Genomic DNA, 26,149 nt, shown 5'->3' with positions numbered 1-26,149 from the left:
TCAGTCTGTATGTGTCCCTAGGTCTAAAGTGGGTCTCTTGTAGACAGCATATATATGGGTCTTGTTTTTGTATCCATTCAGCAAGCCTGTGTCTTTTGGTTGGGGCATTTAATCCATTCACGTTTAAGGTAATTATCGATATGTATGTTCCTATGACCATTTTCTTAATTGTTTTGGGTTTATTTTTGTAGGTCCTTTTCTTCTCTTGTGTTTCCCACTTAGAGAAGTTCCTTTAGCATTTGTTGTAGAGCTGGTTTGGTGGTGCTGAATTCTCTTAGCTTTGGCTTGTCTGTAAAGCTTTTGATTTCTCCATCAAATCTAAATGAGATCCTTGCCGGGTAGAGTAATCTTGGTTGTAGGTTCTTCCCTTTCATCACTTTAAGTATATCATGCCACTCCCTTCTGGCTTGCAGAGTTTCTGCTGAGAAATCAGCTGTTAACCTTATGGGAGTTCCCTTGTATGTTATTTGTCGTTTTTCCCTTGCTGCTTTCAATAATTTTTCTTTGTCTTTAATTTTTGCCACTTTGATTACTATGTGTCTCAGCGTGTTTCTCCTTGGCTTTATCCTGTATGGGACTCGCTGCGCTTCCTGGACTTGGGTGGCTATTTCCTTTCCCATGTTAGGGAAGTTTTCGACTATAATCTCTTCAAATATTTTCTCTGGTCCTTTCTCTCTCTCTTCTCCTTCTGGGACCCCTATAATGCAAATGTTGTTGCGTTTAATGTTGTCCCAGAGGTCTCGTAGGCTGTCTTCATTTCTTTTCATTCTTTTTTCTTTAGTCTGTTCTGCAGCCGTGAATTCCACCATTCTGTCTTCCAGGTCACTTATCCGTTCTTTTGCCTCAGTTATTCTGCTATTGATCCCTTCTAGTGTAGTTTTCATTTCAGTTATTGTATTGGTCATCTCTGTTTGTTTGTTCTTTAATTCTTCTAGGTCTTTGTTAATCATTTCTTGCATCTTCTCAATCTTTGCCTCCATTCTTATTCCGAGGTCCTGGATCATCTTCACTATCATTATTCTGGATTCTTTTTCTGGAAGGTTGCCTATCTCCACTTCATTTAGTTGTTTTTCTGGGGTGTTTTCTTGTTCCTTCATCTGGTACATAGCCCTCTGCCTTTTCATCTTGTCTATCTTTCTGTAACTGTGGTTTTTGGTCCACAGGCTGCAGGATTGTAGTTTTTCTTGCTTCTGCTGTCTGCCCTCTGGTGGTTGAGGCTATCTAAGAGGCTTGATGGGAGGCTCTGGTGGTGGGTAGAGCTGACTGTTGCTGTGGCGGTCAGAGCTCCGTAACACTTTAATCCACTTGACTGTTGATGGGTGGGGCTGGGTTCCCTCCCTGTTGGTTGTTTTGCCTGAGGCAACCCAACACTGGAGCCTACCTGGGCTCTTTGGTGGGGTTAAAGGCAGACTCTGGGAGGGCTCACGCCAAGGAGTACTTCCCAGAACCTCCGCTGCCAGTGTCCTTGTCCCCACGGTGAAACAGAGCCACCCCCCGCCTCTGCAGGAGACCCCCCAACACCAGCAGGTAGGTCTGGTTCAGTCTCCCCCAGGGTCACTGCTCCTTCCCCTGGGTCCCGATGTGCACACTACTTTGTGTGTGCCCTCCAAGAGTGGGGTCTCTGTTTCCCCCAGTCCTGTCGAAGTCCTGCAATCTATTCCCACTAGGCTTCAAAGTCTGATTCTCTAGGAATTCCTCCTCCCGTTGCCAGACCCCCAGGTTGGGAAGCCTGACGTGGGGCACAGAACCTTCACTCCAGTAGGTGGACTTCTGTGGTATAAGTGTTCGCCAGTCTGTGAGTCACCCACCCAGCAGTATGGGATTTGATTTTACTCTGATTGCGCCCCTCCTACCATCTCATTGTGGCTTCTCCTCTGTCCTTGGACATGGGGTATCCTCCTTGGTGAAGTACAGGGTCTTCCTGTCAATGATTTTCCAGCAGCCAGTTGTGATTCTGGTGTTCTCGCAAGAGGGAGTGAGAGCACGTCCTTCTACTCCGCCATCTTGGTTAATCCTCTGATGTTTCTTAAATGTCTTGAAAAGACATCATAGAGACTTGAGGTGTAGGTCTGCCTCCTCAGTTCTTCATGGCTGGCCAATTAGCTGTGCCTTCCCTGTTCTCAGTTTGTCAAGTCAGAGAGTCCAGGTAAGATGATAAATACACAAAATAATCCACCTTGCTAACTCTGAAGGTCTGCTAAACCAGAGTGCTTGCTTTTAAAGATGGATTTAAGTTTTATATTACTAAATCTAACTACTAATTACTAAGTAATTGTATTACTAAATCTATTCTTTTCTTTAATGTAACCAGCATTTATTGATTATCCAGTATGTGCCGGGCACAATGCAAGATGCTGGAAATATAAAGATCAATGAAATGTTATCATATTTTTCACTTAGTAATTAAAAAGCAATTTAAAAGTGGGGGAAGCAAAATAATAGTAACAGCAAAGTCACTAATATTTGCCATCACATGATTTTTACAAATGGTTTAATTTCACCCTTTATTTCAGCGAATTAAAAAAAAAACAACCTCTGCATTTCAGGGAAACTCACCGAAGTTACATGCTCCATAAGGGAAAAAACAGCAACAACAAAAACCCCACAAAGATTTCAATTAAATAATGGTTTTAGATCTATGTCAGACTGGATCATTCAGATGCTCATAATATGGTATTAAAGTACCTTATGAGCAATGGTATGAAAATACATAGAGTAAAAAAAGGTTTGAATTAATGCACAACTTATTCAGACTACATAGGAAGAAACATAACAAGAAAGACAGTACACCCTTTTGGAGAGATATGAGGCAGGGAAGGAGGAGACAGGGTGCTCAGGGTTTGATGAAGCTGAGTGGGGCCTGGGTGGGGAGTCACACTCTTAGGGTATAGCCAAGACAGTAGAGCATTGAGGGAGTGAATTATGCAGAAGTCTAGAGGAAAAATGTTCCATCCAGGCAAATAGTAAATGGAAGTCCCTGAGACAGGAGCCCCTTTACCGTTTTAGAGGCATTGCAAAGAGGCCAGTGCAGCAGAGAAGTCAGGGAGCTAGTGCATGGCTGGCTTGTGCAGGACTTTGTGACCGTCGTAAACACTTCTGTTTTACTCAGAGACAGGAAACCCCTGGAAAATTTGACGATGAAAATGATGTGCTAATCATAGAAATAATAGATGTAACACTAGAAGGAGACTGGTTTTCTTTCTCTAGGCATTAAATTCAGGGAGTGAAACCTGAAGGGGAGAGCTGAGTGTTAGCTGTACCTCTGTGTTGGGGGACTTTGTTTTCCTTCTTTGGATGTTTAGAACCTTTCAGGAAATACTTTTTTTTTTTGTCACTAAATCACAGAGCTGGGCCCTGCTACCCTACGACTATGTTTAAACTTGATTATAAGACAGCTACTAGATATGATGGCTGTAATAACATCCTATCACCATTAAACATAAAAGCTGATGATAATTACCACCCCCTCTTGGCATACACCGTATCATTTTCTTCAAAACATGTTTTTATTGCTTGGTGCTTTAGGAAACCGAATGTATTGAATTTTGGACATAATCATCAAGATGTTATTTTTGGATAGTTTTAAATATTATATTCTCTGTGATTGGTAAAGAAACCATGACTTAATTTCCGTGTATCAATAAATATAACCTAGAAAATACTTTCCGGAAACCCTGCTAAACTTTAATTTCTGTCTTGTTTTTCTATCATAAGCAACCAGTAGTGAAAAAAAGCAATCCAAGCAACTAGGAGTGATCTAAATATAAAATAAGGCATTGGGCCTAATGATCTTCTCTTAAATTTTCCAAATAAGTAGCCTTAATTGTTATATCACATTGTATAGTGAACAAGAATGGTCGACTTTCGGGTGTGTATGAATGCATGTAAACGGTGACTAATGGAACTCAGAATGGAATGAGGTTTCTCCTGCAGGCTCTGAGGCAAAGCATCTCCAAATTCATAAGGATTTCATACTTTTTTCCCACAGCCTCAAGTTAACTTTTCTTTGCCAAAACACGTAGGAAAGCAAAGGGTAACCAGAAGATGAGGAATTACCAAATAATAAACATTTAGGTTCTTAGTCGTTTGATGCATCCAGGGCAAACAATTAGAACTCTAAAATATATAGAGGCTAGGATACAAATAGAAAATGTACCCCCATCCTATCCTCATCCTTCCCTCATGGCAGACATCACTAAAATACAGACATTATTTCGCTTATAATTGGAAATAGCCTCAAAATCTTTCTTTAAAAAAAAAAAAGGAAAAAGAAAACACTTCCAGTAGCCACTGCTGATTTCAATGGACTCTTAGAATTAAAATATTTTGTTATTCTTGACCTAGAGCAGGGTTTGTCAACATCCACAGTGTTCACACTGTGGACCAGGTAACTCTTTGTTGTAAGGGGCTGCCCTGGGCATTGTAGGATGTTTAACCACATCCTCAGGGTCTATCCATTAGATGCTAGTAGCAACTACTTCTCCCATCCCCACCCCTAAGTCATGACAATTAATGTCTCCAGACACCATTGTCCTGATTTGATAACCATTGTCCTAGAGACAGATGTACCTGATACTAAAGAGAAAGCATAGAACAAAGTTCCTAAAGTCAGCTTTCTAAAAAGTTGTTTTAGTTTTTCTAATTTCATATCCAGGCATCATCTGTCTTATAGCTTCTGCTTAGGAGTCCCCTGATGAGGTATTGAAAAAAGACATTGGATTATTAAAAAAAATCACCCCTTTAACATAGGTCTCAGGCTGAGGACAACTTATTTAATGCATGGATCTTCGGATTGGGTGAGGGTATATAATATTACATAGATTCACATATGTTCATTTCTGGTTTTATATATACATATGTATATATATATAATATTGACTCATACATTTAAAGATTATAAAGATATACTTACATGGCATATATATTATTTATATATATAATGTTATATAAATAAACCTATACAAGTATATGCCCTCTTTGTTGACTGACTTGATCCTCTGACTCTCAAATGTAGTTGTTAAGTCTGAAGATTTATGAAAGAAAATTCAATGGGTAGCAAGAGTATTTGAAAATCTTAAAAATTTCTGAAGGCTAATAGAGAAAGGGGACAGTGAAATCTCTACAAATAATGTTCAATTTTCTTTTGCTATTTTTTTGCCCTGTTTAGGAGCTTCTGTTGCTTTCAGAAAGCTAATGTCTTGTAAAGAAACTGTGAGAACAGGGGTTAAATAGAATGACTATTTATTCTCTCTTTAGTACCACACGGTTGTCCCACACATAAGCTTCTTATGCAGTCAGTGGGAATTCTGTGCCAAGGAGAGAGTTAAAATAATTAGAAGGAAAATGAACATCAAATTGAAATTTACTCTTGTGGTTTTATTTTGGTAACCATGGTGATGGAGGACCAAAATAGCACTTTAAAATAGACCTCAAAAGGGAATTTGGGAGAATTTTTATTTGTTGAAACGCTTGATAAGTATAATATCGTTATATTAGGGATGCCAGTATTTTGTTGCTCAACGTTCTGGGTTTTAACTCATTGGCAATTTATTTTTTCACCTTTCTTTTTCCAACACTACAGGCAGCAGCCTTGAAAGAGGCAAAAGATTTTTAGAGAATTCAGTTAATTAAAGGAAAAAGTAGATATTAAAAATAAGTATTACAGAAAGGGAGGAAAATATATATTGATAGCACAAGTATATGGAATTAAATCAAATTTTTTCAGAACTTCTGGGTAATCAGGGTATAAATACATAAAAACATTCTTTAATCTGAAATTATGCAGGTCATTAAGAAGGATAATATTCTAGAAATAACCCTGACTTTAAGTTACCTTATTAAAAAAATTTATTTTTCTCCCATAGGAAGACTTACCACAAAACTAAGAATAAGCTCATTGACATCTCAACTTTTTTTCCTGCAATCTAGTTAAAATGTTAATTCAGAGACATATTTTATATTATTTAGTGGTACATTTGTGTTACCAAAATATTTGCGACATATTTTGGTAAATGTCTTCAGCCTAATAATACATTTTTAAATGAAGCATGTAACTGTAAGGAATTCTATGCTTTTCAGAGATTTTTTTCACCAAGGAAATTTTGCCCAAGGCTTCATTTCTCCAAATCAGGTGGCCTCCTGGCATCTCACGTGGGCCTGAAACCCAAGGGTTTATGGATTGGATAACCATTCTGTTCAGTACATAACTTTCTACATCTTTCAATTAGAATCACTCCAGTATATATAAAATACCCTACGCTGTTTTAAAACTGCTTTCATGAGTGACTATGTCAGCTTAATTTCAGGAAAACTCCTTGAGACAGTGTATTTCCCCCCTTTCTGTTAATAGAAAAAATACTGAGGCACAAAAAGTGAACAGTGATATAGTGGTGGAGAGGAAAGTAGAACTCAGGGGTTCTGATTCTCAGCTCTTTTTCTCTAGATGAGTCTGAGCTAGCTAGATGATAGATCGATAGATAGACATAGACATATATATGTAATTAACATACGCATGTACATGTGTTTTTATTTAGAGAAACATGGCCGTCTTTTTTAATGTTTTAAGTTTTAACTTTGCTTTCATGGGTTGGTATCATATTGAAGTTTTCAGAAAAGGTATCATTCAGAACTGATGCTTCCTTTTGTAGAGGAGCTTACAGAACACTGTGAAATGTGTTAGGGCTCAGACATCAGAAAGAGTGTTACTCTAACATACATAGTTATAATGACCACATGTCCCAGTAGGCTTGGTATAGTCCAGCTTTGTGCTTTATTCCTGGGGTAATTAATAATAGCATTACTTCCACTTTCAAAAGTGCCTTGGTTTGAAGGACGTGTTCTTTTTGTTTTGTTTTGTTTTGTTTTTACTAACCTCCTCAATACCTCTGGAGAGAGAAGAACCTGGAAAAATAAATATAAAATATGAATTTAATCAATCCTAAGGTGGAGTTGATTGACGAAACTGCTCTCCAGGGACCAGAGGTCAACTAGAACACAGACTGGAATGGAACTTTTGAATAGTAATGATTATTCCAATGCATTGTCTATTTTTAAATAGAAAATAGAGACTGAAAACATTGTCAGTCTCTATGAACGTTGTGGCAGAAATGCCACAATCACCTTCTCTGTGGCTATTCTCCCTTCCAGCACATTCAATATGTTAACTTTTGATTCTCGCCCTGGGCAAAAACAAGCAAGAAAAATAATGACTCTCCCACTTTATATTTTATCAAATAGGTGATTAAGTTCATTTCCTAAAACTAGCAATGATTTGAAGGAGTGAGGTGCCATTTTTACTCTAGAAAAAAAAATTTTGTAAATATTAATGTTTTAATAAATGAGGAAGTAAATAAAATAACGTGAATTCTTTATTGTACAATCCCTCAAACTATGAAACAATTTTGTTAGTTATAGTAACATGTGATTGACTTTTTAAAAAATATTTATTTTATTTTTTTGGCTGCATCGGGCCTTAGTTGCAGCATGCGGGATCTTTTGTTGCGGTGTAAGGGTTTTCTCTCTCTAGTTGTGGCGTGCAGGCTCCAGGGTACATGGGCTCTGTAGTTTGTGGCACACTCTCTCGTTGAGGTGCTGGAGCTCAGTAGTTGTGGCGTGGGGGCTTAGTTGCTCTGTGGCATGTGGGATCTTAGTTCCCCAACTAGGGATGGAACCCACATCTTCTGCATTGGAAGGTGGATTCCTTACCACTGTACCACCAGGGAAGTCCCATGATACACTTTTTTTCAGTGAGATTTTGCTTTAAATGATATCTAACCTGTATACAGTATATGAAACTTATTAATATACAATGGAAAAAAAGAACATATGTTTAACTAGAGTTAACCATTATAGACTCTATGGTTTGTTTGCTTTCATGAGAATTTTACCCCAAACCCAAGGATAGTTTTAGAATAAATGATTAATGTAGAAGTAAAAATATCAGCAAACTAATATATTGAAATTTTTTGGTTTGCATTAGATGTGAAGATAAGTAGAGAAAATAACCAAACCCAAGAAAACTTAATAAAGCTTGAAAAATAGTTCGAGTTCTTAAATAATTAAAGTGAGACATAAGAACACTAATCATTTTGAAGTAAACAAGACTGATATACATTTGCTGTGTTCTAAAAATCATCCTTTATTACTAATAAAGGTACTTAATATAATCAAAATCTATATCACAATAGAATAATACCATATGAAAAGTGATTTTTCTTTCCTATAAAAATGATATGGATCAAAATATATGGACAGGTATATTGTAACTAACTAAATAATCCTCCTCACATGTTCATGAAGTCCCCATTGGAATTTCTGTAATAATTTGACATATTAGTAAAATAAAGCACAGGCTGAAAATCACTGTTTGACTTTGTATAGAATGTAAGCCAAGGGTCACTCCCTCTGTCCCTCTGAGGTTATTGTACCAGAGATTTAGAGTGATGGACTTATTTATTTAAGGCTATGCTTATATTAGGAAAGAAATAATACAGAGATTGGTTTTATTACTTATATGCTGAATCTCATATTTTTATATCTTCAAGTGTCTTTTGAAAACTTCTGTCTGAATATTTCAGATATTTCAAGTCAATTTGCACTAAAGCCGAGCTTAGTTTGTATTCCCTTTCAACTACTTTGAACATGTGTAGCCTTGAACAAGTTACCTAACCACTAAAACTGGATTCTCTCTTTCTAGGTTTTACAAACAATTGTTCTATTTTGAAATAATTGTAGAGTCACATGCATGAATTTGTGGTTTCTTCATGTTTTCATATTTTATTAAATATGTGTACCATGTCAATATATTTTATGTCTTCACTATTTATAACAGTGTTATTTTTATTTCTATTAATCTGTTTTTATCTATTCAACTTTCTTTCAAGAAGTATTCAGGTTAACATATACAGATCTAGTCATTCAGTGTCATGGTCCTTTATACAATGGGATATTGCAGCATACTATCCCATTGTACAAATATACCACCGTTTATTCATCTAGTTTCCTTATTGGTGGATATTTTTATTTCAGTTTTCGTTTTCTTGCTGCTGATTTTGCTGTTACAAAGGCTCAATAAACATCCTTGTACTTGTCTCTTTTAGTGCCTCTGGTCTTGGTAGGACTTACGCCTAGAAGTACAATTATTTTAAGTACAACTATTGAAATACTATTATTTCAAGCTACAGTTTTTTTCGAGCTTCAGTGAGGAATAATTGAGAAATGTAATTGTATATATTTAATGTACAACATGATGATTTGTTATACATATACTTTGTGAAATGTTTACCAAAATCAAGATAATGAATACATCCATCGCCTCACATATTTGCCTTTTTTTGTGTGTGATGAGAACACTTAAAGTCTATTCTCAAACTTCAGGTATGCAATACTGTATTGTTAACTGTAATCACCATGCTGTACATTAGTTCCTCAGAACTTATTCATCTTACAGCTGAAAGTTTGACCTACGTCTCCCTATTAAGAACACATTGTTCTTAAAGACTAAGGGCAGAAAGTCAGAGCTCCAGCTGCATCTCATCCCTACCAACCCTTCTTTTCCAAAAAAAAAAAGCCTGTTTTTAATATTTTGCCTATTATAAAAATCAATTTTTCTCTTTTTCTTATAAATTTGTAGGAAATCTTTATAATTTAGATATTAATGCTATGCAGGACATATACATCATAGTGATGGGACATAAACATCTCTCATCACTGGCTGTGTTTAATTTTGTTTATGTTGAGTTTTGTCATGATGAACTTTAAATACTAATGTAGCCACTTTAAAAGCTTTTTAAATGATTTGATTCTGTGTACCATTTTTTTTTTAATTTATTTGTTTATTTTATTTTTGGCTACGTTGGGTCTTTGTTGCCACACGCGGGCTTTCTTTAGCTGCTGCGAGCAGGGGCTAACCTTTGTTGCGGTGCGCGGGCTTCTCATGGCCTCTCTTGCAGCAGAGCACGGGCTCTAGGTGCACGGTCTTCAGTAGTTGTGGTGCACGAGCTCAGTAGCTGTGGCTCGCATGCTCAGCGGTTGTGGCACATGGGCTTAGTTGCTCTGTGGAATGTGGGATCTTCCCGGACCAGGGTTCGAACCTGTGTCCCCTGCCTTGGCAGGTGGACTCTTAACCACTGAGCCACCAGGGAAGCCCGATTCTGTGTATCTTTTATTTTTAACTTTAATGTTTTATTTTTCACATTTCAATTTTTAATCCATCTGGAATTTATTTTTGCAAGTGGTATGAAATAGGAATCTAACTATTTTATATTGATGTACATTTGTCTCAGAACCATTTAGGCTTCAGTTAACATCTGTCATCTATCGAGTTTATGAATATCCATAGCTTGATTTCAATGTTGTTTCCTTTCAATGAACTGTACACCTCTCCCTTTCAGTACTACACTGTATTTTGTTTAGACTTTCTATGAATTTGGGTGACAGGAGGGGAAGTCACTAACTGCCAGGTTTCCGGAGTTGAAAATCGGGTCATTTGCATTTCATAAACAAACACCCTTATTATGCATAACTGCAAAGCAAGGGAGATTTTAAAGGAGCTAGAAATCAGCTGTTTCAAGGGAAGAAGGAGTATCTTGTTTTTGAAAAATATTTACTTCTAGCATGTAATTTGATGATGTATTTTGATTCCAAGAATCATATGCCATTGATGATTATAATTGTTTTCCTTGCCTTTCGGTAATATCCTCCCCTTATTTCTCTGCTTCTCATCAATATTTGATTCTTTACTGCACAGCCATCTATGGACATTAAGTTTATAAGAAACCACCTGTGTCTTTCACAGAAACCATTTCAATACAGCCTTGTGGGCTGTGTGTGTATAGGCATGTGTAGACGTATATTCAAAATTATTTTTCCCTTTCTCCTATACTAGACTATTTTGCTTATGAACAGCAACACTTAAGATTTTTACATCCCTGAATTTTTTCCTCATTGATGACAGCCTCTAACTTCTGTTGGAGAACTTAACTTTGGCCTGGTAAACCACCACCCCCCCCAAAAAAAAAATGCAGGTCTTTTTATGTGTCCCTAGAACACTAAACATACTTGAAGTCAGATCACCAACTAATGGAAAAATCTGGGTTTAGAAAAAAACATTTATTTGAAGTTAATAATTTGCATGTGAAAAATCTTTGTCTTGGAGAGAGCTCTTTTAGTTTTTTTCCTTATGGTGGCTTAGATCTCAAATACCTAGGTATCAGTTCGATGCATTAGGGTTTGCAATAAAACTTCAAGCCAATGTTTTTATTTGTTTGCCTGTTAACTATTAATTAGTTTTTAACCTTTTGTTTCTAATGAGGAAAAGTTAAAATTTGTAGTGCTAGTATTTGGGACTGATATTATCATGAAGTTATCTATGATCCGTGTCTTCTTTCTGTTGTAGTTGTGGTATAGAGGTGATAGAAGCTATAAAAACTGCTTGATTAAAAGGAAAGTTTACCCACCTACCTATATGAAATGGAATTAGGTTTTTACTCTGAACCTCTGATAATGTCTTACTTCTTTCTGCTGCAGGATATCTCTACGATACGAAAACTGGTACTGAAATTACAGAAGTAGAACCATATTTTTTTTCAAGTTACTCTTCTATAGCTATTTTATATGACTCAATTTCAGAACAAAATGCCAATATTACAAAGTAGTGATTCTCTGTTTTGGTGTGTGGCAAAACTGAGTCTATTATATGCTGAGCTCATTATCCAAGACATAGTACCCTACATCTGCATTTAACTGTCTTTTCTCCATTTGATACTAGTACTTTGGGAAATTGCACTGACAGTCAATGCCTATTACTTCTGCCTACTTTGGAAAAACAAACAGGAAAACCCCTCAGACTATAAATAAAGTTATATATCAATGTTATAAAAGGTGAAATGGAGCTGGCATTCTCTAGTGTTGTGAGTAAAGGCTTGATGTATATGTGAAAATAACACTATGAGGTAGTCTCCAACTTACCATGCTTAACTCCCATTAGCTGTTCTTTCTCTTTCCTGCTGCTTCAGGTTATCCCTATTCATCTTTGCTTATGCCTGTTGCTTCCTGAAGGTGTCTCTTTCCCCACTGCATGATCCTTATTCATGATCTCAGGTACCATTTTCTGCCGCACCTCTACCCTAAGTCAGCTGTGGAAGAACTGTATTGCCAGTGTGTGGTGAAAAATATTATAAACACCTGTGAATGTTAAGCCTTATCTGGTTTTCTCTACCTATGTTAGGAGCAATTAAGTCACCACTCAGCCCTGTTCTGATCCCTAGGACAAAACCCAATTTTAGGCAGGAGACAACTAAGAAGGTTAAATCCCAGACACTGGGACTCACTAACCTACTTCCTGCACGGTTGTCTGATCAGAGGGCTCTAGTTTGTTCCTCTGAGGCTGGATGTCTGTCTTGATAATCTTTCAAACACCACGTCCCTTCTAGAGCAGGTTTCTACCTTGCTTATCTAGCTCCACTTTAAGTCTTTGCTGTCCAGTAGACTTCTGGCTGGTATTTGAGGTCTTACTTCCTCAGCAGGGTACCATGACCTCTGAGAACCTATTTCTTGTGACTGGAATCCCTACTGTCCCCACGTCTACATGCAAATGCTTGCATGAAATTCTATTTTCTATTTGTCACTGGTTGGCAGGTCTAGTTGCAGGTCAGGGCCATATTTCTTCCTGCTTGTGTTTTCCAGAGTGTCTGCTAAAGTGAAGTGGACCAGAGCTGGCTAGTTTGCAAGGCCTGGCTAAGTTCACCTCACTGACCCTAGTCTTGTCTGTGTCTGGGTTCTCCATGCAGTGGGCTCTGAAAGGGCCTGTGTACTGGAAAGGACTCTGTGTGTTTTTCAGTTCTGTCCACAAAGAGGAAATATCTTTTTCCATGTTTTCCGCTCTGATGAGGTACAATTTTCTAATTTTTCCCATTGTGCAGGAAAGGCTGGCAGCAGCCCTAAGCTGCTGTTTTGCTACGTGATATGCTGACTATTGTTTCAGTAGCTTTCTCAGATTTGTTACCATCTCAGCAATAATTTTCCCTGAAATATAAGTTAAATTTATTTAATTATTTTTTACTTTTATCATCTAAGTTGTATTTTCTTAGTGATGGAAAAAGAGGAAGCATAGAAATACTCATTCTTGCTGCATGCCACTTTCCTTTTAGCTTATCAGCCATAAAAATTCACACAAAACTTGGAATGGAAGTGTGGGATCATTCCTTTTGTTGTGGAACCAGGTTGGGATTAAAAAAGAAAACCTTCTGTGAAAAGTAACACATAATGGTAAAGGAAAGAAAGCATTAGGCCGGTTCTTGAAAACATGAAAAATAAAACAAAGAAACAAAATATTGGGCAACTTAGGAAGCTGATTGGAATTACACATGGTAGAAGTTTACATTACTTTATAACTCCACTTCCCAAGTTCGCTCATCCTGGCCCCATAGAAATCTTAGTCTCACGATCCCCAACTCCAGCAGAGTCTTAGCTCCTTGATGCTTCCTCACTGAAAAGCTCTGTCCTGGAGATTGGGGATATTCAGTAAAATTTTTGGGTTTGGAGGCATCCCTAATAACACTGCTCCTCATCAAGATACAACTCTTCTAACGTACAAATACAATATCTCATATTATTCCAATACTCTCTAAAACTTAAGGACGCCCCCTGGCCTAAGGTAATTTGAAAACTTCACATTTATATAAAAAGAAATTTTTATTTTGACATTGCAATGACAATGTTTTGTAATTAACTAATTTACTTGTATAATGTAGTCTCTCCAGCAGAAATTCAAGGAGCAGGGAGGAGAGACATGGTTTTATTCCCCACCATATCTTCAGTGGTAAATATATGTGGAAAGCAGGAAGCAAGTAAAAAGCAGAGAATTAGCAAATAGAAAAATACATGTTCTCACCCCATTATAAACATGAGAAAAGTACTCTGAGTAGTTTCCTGTAGCAGAGCTGTTTTTAACCTGTGATGTGTGGGACCCATGACTCTGTCTTCATATGCTTACATAATGCTTTGAAACATTATGGACTAAATTGATATTTGCAGACTAATCTGGGAACTAAAAATCGTGTACAGGGCTTCCCTGGTGGCGCAGTGGTTGAGAGTCTGCCTGCCAATGCAGGGGACACGGGTTCGAGCCCTGGTCTGGGAGGATCCCACGTGCCGCGGAGCGACTGGGCCCGTGAGCCACAACTACTGAGCCTGCGCGTCTGGAGCCTGTGCTCCACAACAAGAGAGGCCGCGACAGTGAGAGGCCCGCGCACCGCGATGAAGAATGGCCCCCACTTGCCACAACTGGAGAAAGCCCTCGCACAGAAACGAAGACCCAACACAGCCATAAATAAATAAATAAAATATAAAAAAAAAAAAATCGTGTACAATATTGCACATAATAATGTTATTTCTATGGTGATATCTGTAGTGATTTTCAGATACATGAATGACAATCTTTGTAGTGCAGCCTATTTCATAATTGAAGTACAGGAAATGTCTAGTTGGAAAATCAGAAACCAGAGATTTAAAATTGGTTATGAAGATGTTGGAAGGTTTGGAGAAGTAAGTGGGAGGTGTGGTTGGGGGACTTGAACAGCAAAAGGGGGCCCTGAGATGGAAAAGGAAGAAGAGAGTGTTACCCAGAGATCAGGAAGCCAAGACTACTACTTGGCTGGAACTCATGAACTCATACTTACTGCTCATCTTCCAGAGGTGCTGCCTTTGTTGTTGCTGTTGGAACATTGTTGCTTCTACTAAATAAAAACTCAGCCTCCTGGTGCTGCTGAACCTGCACTAATTCTAAAGCCAACACTCATGTGCAGTTTCTGCTAGACACACATTTGCCCAGAATAGCCCACCCTCCTCTGTCCTCTTGGTCCTGTTGCAAGGGCTGGGAAGAGCAGAGCAAAAAATATCTTCTCCATTTTTACCGCTCTGCCATTTCCTGCCAGGGTCCCTACTTGTTGAAACTAACTGAGAGTAAGCTGGTAAATATATCTGGAAAATGCAGTTTGCACTTCTGCCTCCTGAAATCCAGAGGGAACACTGAAAAATAGAAATGTAGGTGAGAACCAAGGAAAAACTAACCTGCACAGTCTACAGCTGTGTTCATTAGGTAGTTTCCTATATTTAGTTTAATTTTGTTAGCATACTTTTTATTCTAATTTTTACATGATTAGACATGGATCCTGGATATTGTTTGGAAGATTGACTGTTTTATAGGGGTGCTGGTGAGCATCAAAATACTGTATACACTTATGTAGTGTATATAGTATTAGACTTAGTAAGTCTAATTAATAGTGTGATGCTAAATGATATAATCATAGTTACCTGACCTTGAGTGTGAGGGCTGGAAGGGGACTTTTGTAATACTTGTGTATAATAATGTAGTCTTTCGGGGGATTTTCAGGAAGCTCTGCTGTGTTTTGTAAACCAGACATCATCTAGAGTAAGTACTTGGAAAAAAAATTGAAAGCGTTCATCAAGTCTGTTGATCTCTAATCTAATTTAGGAATCAAATTTGAAAGCAAGTGAGAGAGAAAGCTTAAAACAAAAGCAGAAAATTTTCAATTAATAATATGTTTATTCTCTAATGAAGGCAATGGATAAAAGAAGTTTATGTCATACCTAAGAGACAATTTTGCTGGAATCTCAGGTCATTGTTTTTAGTATAAATTCTGGTGAATCTGTCATGGGGTAACACTAATAAAACCCTGCTCAATAATCAGGTAATCCAGTGCAACAGTGGCAGAGAATGTGGTGGAACAGTCTTACATGTATTGTTTCTCTTACCAAGTCTGTGCCTTGCTGGCATTGATCCAGATAATTTGCTTGCAGGCTGTTTGCAGTCTTTTCCAAATTTTTCTTTCTTCTGAGGAAGGAAAGGATATTTCATATACTTAATTTCATGACTATTGTGTTTGTATAAATATAAGTATTGCTTCAACTATTGTTATCAGTTTCCTCTGAAATGATATCCAAGATTTTAATGCAACCCTTATTATTCATAAAGACATTGAACCTGCTGGATTCTGCTGCTGTTTGTTTAGCATATATGAATATATCTTGGAAAGACTTCTCAAAATTTGCTCCAGCCTTGACAGTCAGAAAAGTCTATCTCTTGTTATACTTTTCCAGGTGCTAATCAAGCTAAAGCGAGACTCATTGAGAATCAAGAAGGACTTTTATCATTAGCTTCCTAGACAGTAACTTGGTTTCTATCTTCATTTCCAGGGAATTTTCTGGTCTGGCTTTTGGAAGGATTTAGTCTTCAGTTTATAGATGAAAGCTGTCAGTCACTGAACAGGAGGAGCTCTAAGGCATAGAAACATGGACAGGTTTATCAGGTGCATAAAGAGCGGGGGTTTGAATGGAGGCAAACTGGTTCCTGCATCTGGCAGCTTCATGTTTTTCTTTCTTTTCCCCCCCATCCATTCCCTTGCTTCTTGTAGTGTAAGACTGTTGATTAATAACACAGAAATCTAACTGCCTGAATTGGAATCTTCTGTAGATAAGGCCATGTTACCTTGGCAAGTCAAGCCCTCTGTGCCATGAGTACTTGATCTGTAAAATGCGGACATTATAGCACCTACTTGATAGATTTTTTGTGAAGGTTAAGTAAGTTAATACTTGAGAGGTGTTTAGAATAGCAGCAAAGTAAAATGTAGGCATTCTATAAATATTAACTCATTTCCTTTCCATGTGCTTTTGCTTCCTTTCTCTTTGTTCAGCTGTTATTATTTGCTTCACTATCAATTTTCCAGCCTCAGTCATGGCTGTGAAGTTTTTCTTCCCTTCCTTCCTCTGTCATTCCTCCTCCTCCTCCTTTCTGCTTGTCTTCATGGGAGTCTTCTCGATCATATTTACTTTTAATCAAATTAACAGTTTCCACTTGTCCATTTCCCTTTCCTCTTGCTTTTCTCCATAGCTCTTTCTCTGGCCTTCTTTCCTCTCTGTTTTCTTCTCACCCCTTCTCTCTTCTTTTCCTTCTTTCTCACTGCTCTCTCTCCTCTACACTCACGCAATCACTTCTCATAGTCTCCATGGCAGTCGTTTGCCTTTAAAACAAATAAAAACCACTATTTGTCCATCTTATTTATTATCATATTAATTTGCCTTTGTAAAACAGATCAACTGTTTCCTTGCCGGGTGATAAAACCAGAAGGGTCAACTTAGATATTATAAATGTGCAGTCTAATAATTTCATGGAAATAATCATCCAAAAAAGATATTTCTAGTGAGCCTAGTGAGTAGCTTCGCAAGGCACTGATCACTGACATCTGCACCCCAGAGCACCGTCATCTACTTACCAAGAAAAATGGCTCCACTCAAGCATGGTTTCACTTCTCTTAGAGAATGACTGTCCTATTTATCAAGAAGATTGAGGCTGCAAACCTTAAACTACTCCCCTTTAATTCCATTGGTTTCTACTTTGTTCTCTTTGACCCGGGCTCTTCTTCTTTGCTCCCATTGCAGAGAAAGTTTTCTTCCTCCTTTTTTCCAAGACTTGTCTTGCCATAATTTTACATTGTCCTCATCATTGACTTTCTCTTCAGTTATTTCTCAACTGTTCATAATCCTCAAAAATTTCCCCTTTAGAGGCTCCCTAGCTCAATTTTGAAATGCACCAGTCTTAATAGAAAGGCCACTTAGTCTACCTTCTTTATTCATCACCAAGTTATCCTTTCATGGAGAGTGTTTATATGTGACTCACCTATAGATGGTACTTCCACGTTCCGACAGCATTTTCTTGGACTTTGCATTCTGACTTTTTCCATTTGTTCACTGAAACACCAGTCTTGGGAGTCAGCTGCCTTCTCATTACCAACTCCAGAGCTGTTTTCTTGTGGACTTTATACAATTTGATAATTTTGACTAGATCTTAATTCTTCAAAGTATTTATAATTTGTATTTAGGAAACAAAAGCGTATACAAAGCAGAAGTTAAAGTCATCCGTTATATCACTGGCTTTAGTTTGTAATTTGGAGACAGGTGAAAGTCTTCTCATCGTCCAAACTAACCATCCAGAAGTAATCTTTTATTAACATTTTGATGTTAATCCTAGTAACTCCAGTAATTCCAGCTTTTCTAGTAATGATGTTCATTCCAGTCTTTCAAAAACTTAAAAATTTTATTTGTATCTTTATGTCTTTCATATGGTACAAATACAACATATATGACCATGTTTTAAAAACATACAGAATATTTTTCTTTTTAAATCTCTTTACTGATTATATTTCCAAGCTTATCTTTTGTTACTTTAAACATATAAACCATACTTATTTTAGGGTCTTTGATAATTACACTAGCTGTAATTTATGAGGGTCTGTTTCACTTGCTCTTTGTTTTGGTTGGTTTTTATTCATGGTAGCTTGTTTTCTTGTGTGTTCTGTGAATTTTCCAAACTATGAGTTTCTTGTTTTTCTTGAAAATTTATTGATACAGATATGTTGAGGCTAGATTTTTTTTTTTTTTAAAAGGAAAATGCATTTTAAATTTATTTATTTATTTATTTTTGGCTGTGTTGGGTCTTCGTTTCTGGGCAAGGGCTTTCTCTAGTTGCGGCGAGCGGGAGCCACTCTTCATCGCGGTGCGCGGGCCTCTCACTGTCGCGGCCTCTCTTGTTGCGGAGCACAGGCTCCAGACGCGCAGGCTCAGTAGTTGTGGCTCACGGGCCTAGTTGCTCCGCGGCACGTGGGATCTTCCCAGACCAGGGCTCGAACCCGTGTCCCCTGCATTGGCAGGCAGATTCTCAACCGCTGCGCCACCAGGGAAGCCCGAGGCTAGATTTTTAGTTTGATTTCTACAGCAAATATTTTTATTTTTTTTCAGACTCTTGGGAGAACTTCAATTAAAGGCCATTTTATTCCAATTTTTGTATCTCATTTAAAAATGTTTATGGAAATATCAGTTATTTATAGAGGGGAACATAAGTGAAAAATGGAATATGGATTATGAAAAGATGAACAAACCAATTGCCCAGATAAAATAATAGACGTTACCAGAAGCCTCCTGGTGCTCACTTCACCTCTGCCCAAAGGTAACCATTATTCTAACAACCAATCTGTCTGTTTTTTTACTTTTCATTGTAAAAACATTCTTACTTTTAGAAAAGTTGAAAAATACTAACTTGAACATCCATATAGTCTTTCCCTAGATTCACTGACTGTAAACATTTTGCAAATCTTAGGCTTTCTATCCTATTACTCATGCCCTCTGCAGTCATCAAAGTTCGTATCCTCCAGGGTCCAGCAGAAGCTTTCAGGATGAAAGCAGTCTTTGGCACTAGGTTACATCCCAAGATTCTTGGTAGTACTGCATTTTGGAGCTTTGTGTCCTTTTTACTTTTGTGCCAACCCAGCGATACATTTACAATGATGCTTTTAAAAATATATTTTATGCCGCGTTAGCTGTTTCCTTGGAAGGTTGTATAGGGTATCTAATCTACCATATTATTAAGCAGGAGTCTGCTGAATGATACATTTTAGATGTAATTGAATAGGCATTGATTTTCAAGAATTGAGAGAAAAATGTATGACTAGAAATCATAATGAATGTGAATATCCTGGTTAAAAATAATGAAACTCTGAATTATTGTTTATTATATATTTAATGTGATGGCAGGTTTATAATTTTGTTTTTAAATAAATTAATCAGATGATATTGATATTCTACTCACTGTTACTCAAATCGCCATTCTTGGTAGCTATCATATTTTTTTCATTAAATGTATTTGAATCAAGTTTTTCTCATTTATTATTAAGACAATATATATAATTTATATGTATCATTCATGTAGAGATACATATACACATATATATAACATGTGGTTATATACAGAAGTGTGTGAATATGTGTTTTTGTACATATATATATACACACACCTATGTATAACTATGTTACAGTTTTAAAAAGACATTTGAAGATAATAGCTTTATAATTATGTGTATTTTTTTAATGCTATAAAGAGGAAATACATGCCACTCAAGTCACTCTCTGGGCTTTGCATTTATTTATAAAATGTAAGCCTATATTTTTTAGCCACTAAGTGGTATATTAGGAAGCAAGTCAATGTGTTTCTGAAAATGAAAAACCAAACAAAGTAAAAGAACTTCAAATAACTGGCCCTGTACTTAAGGAATTTAAACAATTATAGGGTAAATATGACCCTACGTATAGGTCCTAGGTTTATATCCCACAAGGTCTTTGCAGACATGGCAGTAAAGCACGTAGCAAAAATTAATGTTGTGTTTACTTCAGTTTAGTTTCTGACTGAAAGAGAATGAACACAGCCTGTGTCTTAAGGCAAAGTTTTCTTTCTAGGTCTGATCTTACTGTTACGTATATCCTTTAGGCTTCCTTTTATTTTTTCAGCTTTACTGAGGTATAATTGATAAATAAAAATTGTATACCTTTAAGGTATACAACTTGATATTTTGATACATGCATACGTTGTCAAAGGATCACCACAATCAAGCTAATTTAATATATTTATCCCTATACATACCTTTTTCTTTCTTTTTTTTTCTTCTTTCTTTCTTTCATGGTCAGAACCCTTAAGATCTACCCTCTTAGAAAATATAAAGTAGGCAACACAGTATTGTTAATGACAGTCACCACGCTGTACATTAGATCTCCAGAATTTATTCATTTTGCATAATTGAAACTGTGTACCTTTTGACCAACATCTCCCCATCCCTGCCCCAAGCCGCAATGAAGATATCACCTCACACTTGTTAGACTAACTATTATCAAAAAGATAGAAGACAACAGGTGTTGGCCAGGCTGTGGAGAAGAGGAAACGCTTGTACCATGTTGGTGGGAATAAAAATTGGTACAATCACTGTAGAAAACAATATGGAGACTCCTCAAAAATTTAAAAATATTGATAGAACTACTATATGATCCACCCATCTCACTTCTGGGTATATAGCCAAAGGAAATGAAATCAGGATCTCGAAGAGATATCGGTATTCCCATGTTTATTGCAGCTTTATTCGCAAGAGCCAAGATATGGAAAGTGCCTAATTGTCTGTTGACAGATATATGTATACCACATTTTCTTTATCTGTTATGCATGTGATATGTGTGTTTGTGTGTGTGTATATAATATGGGCAATCTAGAAAGAAGAGAGTAGTAGAGGAGAAGGAGCATAGAAGTAGGAAAGAATGAAGAGGAGCAAAATGCTTATTGTGTAAAATGGGGTATTTATCCACTACTTCTTTCTGAATGTGGGGGAATCATATTCACTGTCGGTTATGCTGTTAATTGAAATGAAAAGCAACTTAATAATTTCTCTGAGATTTACCTATAGAGCAGGAAGAAAATATCAAATATTGGTATTTCTCATCTTCCCTAAGCAAACTTACACTTTCTGTGGAATCCTTTGATTCTTTAGTGAGAAGATTGTGATTAAAAATAAGCCAGAGGCATCTCTGATTTTGCATTGCAGCTGTTTGGGCCCTTTAATAGTGAGCTAGCTGTAGGGACTCAAGGTCACATTATCTGGGCAGTGGGAAAAGCTCTGTCACATTCTGCCAGAGTATATTTAGCATCCTTAAGAGAAGATTTGTGATGTGTTTAAGGTCGAGAAGCCTTGTTTTATGGTCCTAATCATCAGCCTTATCATAATACAACCTTGGGAGAATTATTTTGGCAATCTTTCAGCACTTTATAAAAATCTTTCACATAAATTTCTTCGTAATATTTTGCGTTCTTATTTTTTTTATTTTTCGACCACCCATGTTAGCAGGGTCTGGAAGGTAACTTTCTAAAGCTTCATTACTTTTGCCAAGAGAAGAGAGAGGTTTAATTAAAAACCTTTCTCATCTTCAATCAGAGCATACAGAGTTTCTTGTTTTTTTCTTTTGGTAGAGGAAAGGGCACTTTTTCTGTATTCCTGTATCAAGTGCACTTAGATAAAGAAAAAATTCTATCGGTAAAAATGCCACCAATGTTTTGGAAAAATAAAACAAGGAAGGATGAGGTAGCCAACTGCACATCATTTTTTTTTTTTAAGTTTTGGATTATGGCATTTCCCTGGCAGAGATCTTTTTCCCCCACTCCATACATATACACATAATTGGATGATATCAGTACTTAAACTTTTCAGTTTCTTCCTGTGATCAGTAACAGCAAAACTTAGCAAAAAAGCAAAAATCAAACATATCCCTGGCCATTCCTCCTGTAAAGAATCGACTGCCCTGTCTTCTAGTTTTCAACACTTCATTATTTTCTAGTGTAAAGTGAATAAGTACAATGCAAGTAACTCAATGAATCAACACATGTTCATCAACTCCAAGAAGTACATTAACACTTTCTTTTTTAAATCACATTTTGAATCTGCCAATTTTATGAATGTCCTATCAGCGGTTATTTATTTGACTTGTTTATTCTGAGCATCTGGTAAACTATTCTTTGTGCATAGTATCTTATATTAGTGAGAATCTGTTGGCTGTGTAGAAAAAAAACACTCAGGAATCGCCAGGGTTAGTGGTTTATTGTACGGATGCAAGAGATACAGCAGTAAGATAAACTAGGTCTTATGAGATCCACAGAACAAGACCTGATGTGAGAGCAGGAACTAAAGTACCAGACTAGAAATGGAGTTATTCATGATTCTGAGGCATTTTAGAGATGTTCGCATCAAGAGGTTTGTGGACATCTAGCTCTGGCTAATCTCATCTCTGTTCTCGCAGTCTCCGTGGGTCTTTTAGGCTAAGAAGTAGGTATCTTATCCTCTCTCCTGAATGACTTTTTCGTAACTCATAGCTTATGCCTATTAATGACTTCAGAACCCATCAAAGCTCCAGTCCTGAGGCCTTGCTCTGCCAATCTTTTTAAGTTCAGTTCCCGCTGATGGTTACATTTTTCACTTCAAAGTCAGATCACAGAGAGAGAATTTGATTGATCTAGTCTCTTATCACTGGGCTTGACATAAAGTGGACAAACGACCTCAAAGTCTTTTCCCAGTCATCTCTGGTCTTGGGGGATAAGAGTAGGTTTATAAGTTAAACATGTGTTGCCTTAAGCTTCCTTGTTTGCCAAGACATGATGTGAAGCAGTTTCTACTAGTAAGAGCTCCAGATGCGTAGGATCGTAATGATGATTCTGGTGTCTCCTCAGCCCTGTACATTTGAGCTTTCTTCTCATACGCTTTGTTGAAACTACTCTTGTCAAGGTTATCAATGATCTCCATTTTGCAAAAGAAAATGATCACTTTTCATCACTCCTCATATTATTTGCTCTTTCAGCAACAGACAATTAGTGGACCATTTCATTCTTAAGGAATTTTTTTCTCCTACTTTTCAGAACTCCACACTCTCCTGATTTTCCTTCTGCCAGGTAACTCCTTTAGCTCCGTCTGCTTTATTCAGTACTCCTCCTCCACGTAACCTCTCATTCTAAGACCTCAGGCTTAGTCTTAAATGCTATACTTTTCTCAACTCTAATTTCTCTAAAAAGTCTGTTATAAGTCTCTGGGTTTTAACAACATCTGTATTTTACTGACTCACAGCTGTATACCTCTAGTTCTACGTCTCCCGTCAGTATCAAACGTCTATTTGACATATTCACTAGAATTTAAAGAGGTCGTCTCAAACTAAATAGATCAAAACTGCAATTTTGATATTACCCCCAAACCTGTTCCTGCTTGATTCTGTTCTACCCAGATACCCAAGCCCCAAACAAGCAAAAAAAAAAAAAAAAAAAAAAAAAAAAAAAAATATATATATATATATATATATATATATAAAAGCAAAAAAAGTCTTGATTCTTCTCACATTTTATGTGCACTCATACCATCAAGGGCTGTCAACTCTGCCTCCAAAACAATTGTGCTTCTCTCGAGCTTCACTGTTCCCCTTAGCCCAAGAAACTGTCATTAGTCACCTTACTTTATGTAATAGATTTTTAACTAATCAGTCTTTTCCCCTACAATCCATGCTCTGCAGCCAGAGTCATAATTTAAAAATGAGAATCAAACCATATCACTCTCCTGCATAAAATCCTCCAATGGCTTTCACCTACACTTTGGAAAAAAAAAAAAAATCCAGACTCCTTAACATTTGTGCAAGGCCCTATATTATTTGTCTTCTGCTTACATTTCTTGCTTCTGTATCTATTCTACCACATTTTTGCTTCCTTTCTCTGCTTTTCATTTGTAGCAAGGTTATTTGTGATCCAAAATCCTTGGCTCTTTCTGCACGATTATATTTTCCCTCATATTTTCAAATAGTGGCTCCTTTTCCCTATCAGGTCCATCTCAAGGGTCATCTCCTGAGGAAAGTTCTTAGAATATCCAAATAAAATTTAGCCACAGCTTGAACTATCACTCTCTTGTCCTTTATGCCGGCATCATATCTATATGGAAATGCCTCTATAGTAAGGAACTATGCTTAACTTAAAAACATTTTTAATCCCTTTAAGTCTCCTTGTCAACTTTAGGGCAGGACCAAAGAGAAGGTACATAAAAAACAATGTAATTTACTGTATGAAGAGGTGCTCTGAGTCTGGTTAATATTTCTGGAACACTATGGGTGAGAAATGTGGAATTAATTTGAAGATGTCAGCAATATATTACCCCTACTACTACCCTTACTTGGAATAAGATGATTGGTCTTTTTTTTTTGCAGGGCGGAAGAGTGGGGGACTCTAATGTGTTTTTTTGGTTAAAGGTAAAACTTAAATCTCATTTTTAAATCACTACGTTCAGAGCAATAAAGAATCACGTGACTTTGCACAATTATGTGATCTGTCTGCAGTGTGGACTTGAGCAGCATCTCTGGATTGTGTTGTGTCTGGTTTGGGGCTTGTACTCAGGGTGGAGATGACATGGCGGGACACATACCAGTTCTTGAATATCATGGCTGCTAGCAGCCATGATAAGAAATAAGGGGGGGGGGTGGTCCTAAGGGGAGAGGCGGCCTGGGCAGAACGCTGTTTGGAGTGGTGTGCTCAGCTGACTGTGGGAGCGCTGCTGTTAAATATCCGCTTTGAAGTTGTCCTCTTCTCTTTGGCATTCATGTTCCTAAGCCTTCTGTAAATCTTTGCTGAATCATTGCCTGGCTTTAGCTGGCCTTTTGAGGATTAAGGTAGGAGAACGAATGTGAAAAAAGCAGCAAACAGCTTGATGAAGCCGGTTATGAGATGATAAATGATTCTATTTTCCCATCATAAGTGTCCACTTGTAGAACACACAGGGAAAGTCATAGCTCTAGACAAGTGACCATTTTGAACAAGGTTTCTTGAGAGTTTAAAACAACTTCCTGGTGGACTAATGTAATTGATTTGTCAAGAATTTCCAAAATTTATTTGGGGAGGAAGCTTAGTGGAAGAATGTGTTTCCTGCACTTTGGGTCATGGGACCTCGAGGGCCGTCATAGTTTAGACACCAAAAGAAGCATGACAAACATGACTTGATTTTGGAGTTTCAGGTTGGTGGAGTCTGGGGACATCCTGATTACACTATGAGCTTATCTGTGATATAGTATTTATCCAGATAATGTAAATAATAATAATAATGCCTCAAAATATGTTTCAGTTTGCTTTATTTTCATGACGACCCTTTGGTACATTGTATTTTGATATTCATGCTAGTTTAGCCATCAGAGGACTTCTCTTTCTACTATATTCCTAGTAGTTAAGATTAGTTTTGCCTCTGAGATTGAAGTTTGATTACTGCAATGAAAATAATTTTCATGCTATGATTCTGTGAGCTTTTCTTCTTTTATATTTGCTTTTCCTTGGCATTTTATTTATAAAGAAATCATTTTATTTTCTTGGTCTTTATTACTATGAATGTTTCCAAAATCTAGTCTTATATTTCTCTTGGATTTTTTTTTTTTTTTTTTTTTTTTTGCAGAAACAGCTGATTTTCTCTCATGAAGGGATATCTGAGAGAATCTGTAGATTGCTTAAAATAGTCAAGACAGACATTTGAACCACGTGAATACATTTTAGTATTGTGTCCTTTGTAAGAAATAGGTAATACTTTATAATTTAATTCTTCTTGCATTTTATTTGATTTAGTTCTTTTGATTTAAAGGGAGAATTGAATATTTTTCACTTGATACTGGGGCATCTGAAATGTGACATTTATTTAATTTCATTTTTGCATGGACATTAGCATGGCTAGATAACCAAAGAGCTGTTCTGAATGAAGCAAAT

The 26,149-nt window shown here is 37.0% G+C and overlaps 2 long non-coding RNA genes across 2 annotated transcripts in view; both read left to right on the top strand.

The window, feature by feature from the left end:
• The window catches only part of LOC309631799, an 852,461-nt gene that overhangs the window by 225,323 nt on the left and 600,989 nt on the right, over positions 1-26,149 (top strand). The gene's annotated exons all lie outside the window — the stretch shown is intronic.
• LOC309631816 lies at positions 14,055-23,714 on the top strand. The gene is made up of 2 exons (XR_014246576.1): positions 14,055-18,430; positions 18,758-23,714. It is a non-coding gene; the product is annotated as an uncharacterized lncRNA (long non-coding RNA).

Source organism: Balaenoptera borealis, assembly GCF_965194805.1.
Source record: "Balaenoptera borealis genome assembly, chromosome: 7".
In the NCBI taxonomy this organism is placed as follows: Eukaryota; Metazoa; Chordata; class Mammalia; order Artiodactyla; family Balaenopteridae; genus Balaenoptera; species Balaenoptera borealis.
This window is presented reverse-complemented; position numbering and strand designations above follow the sequence as displayed.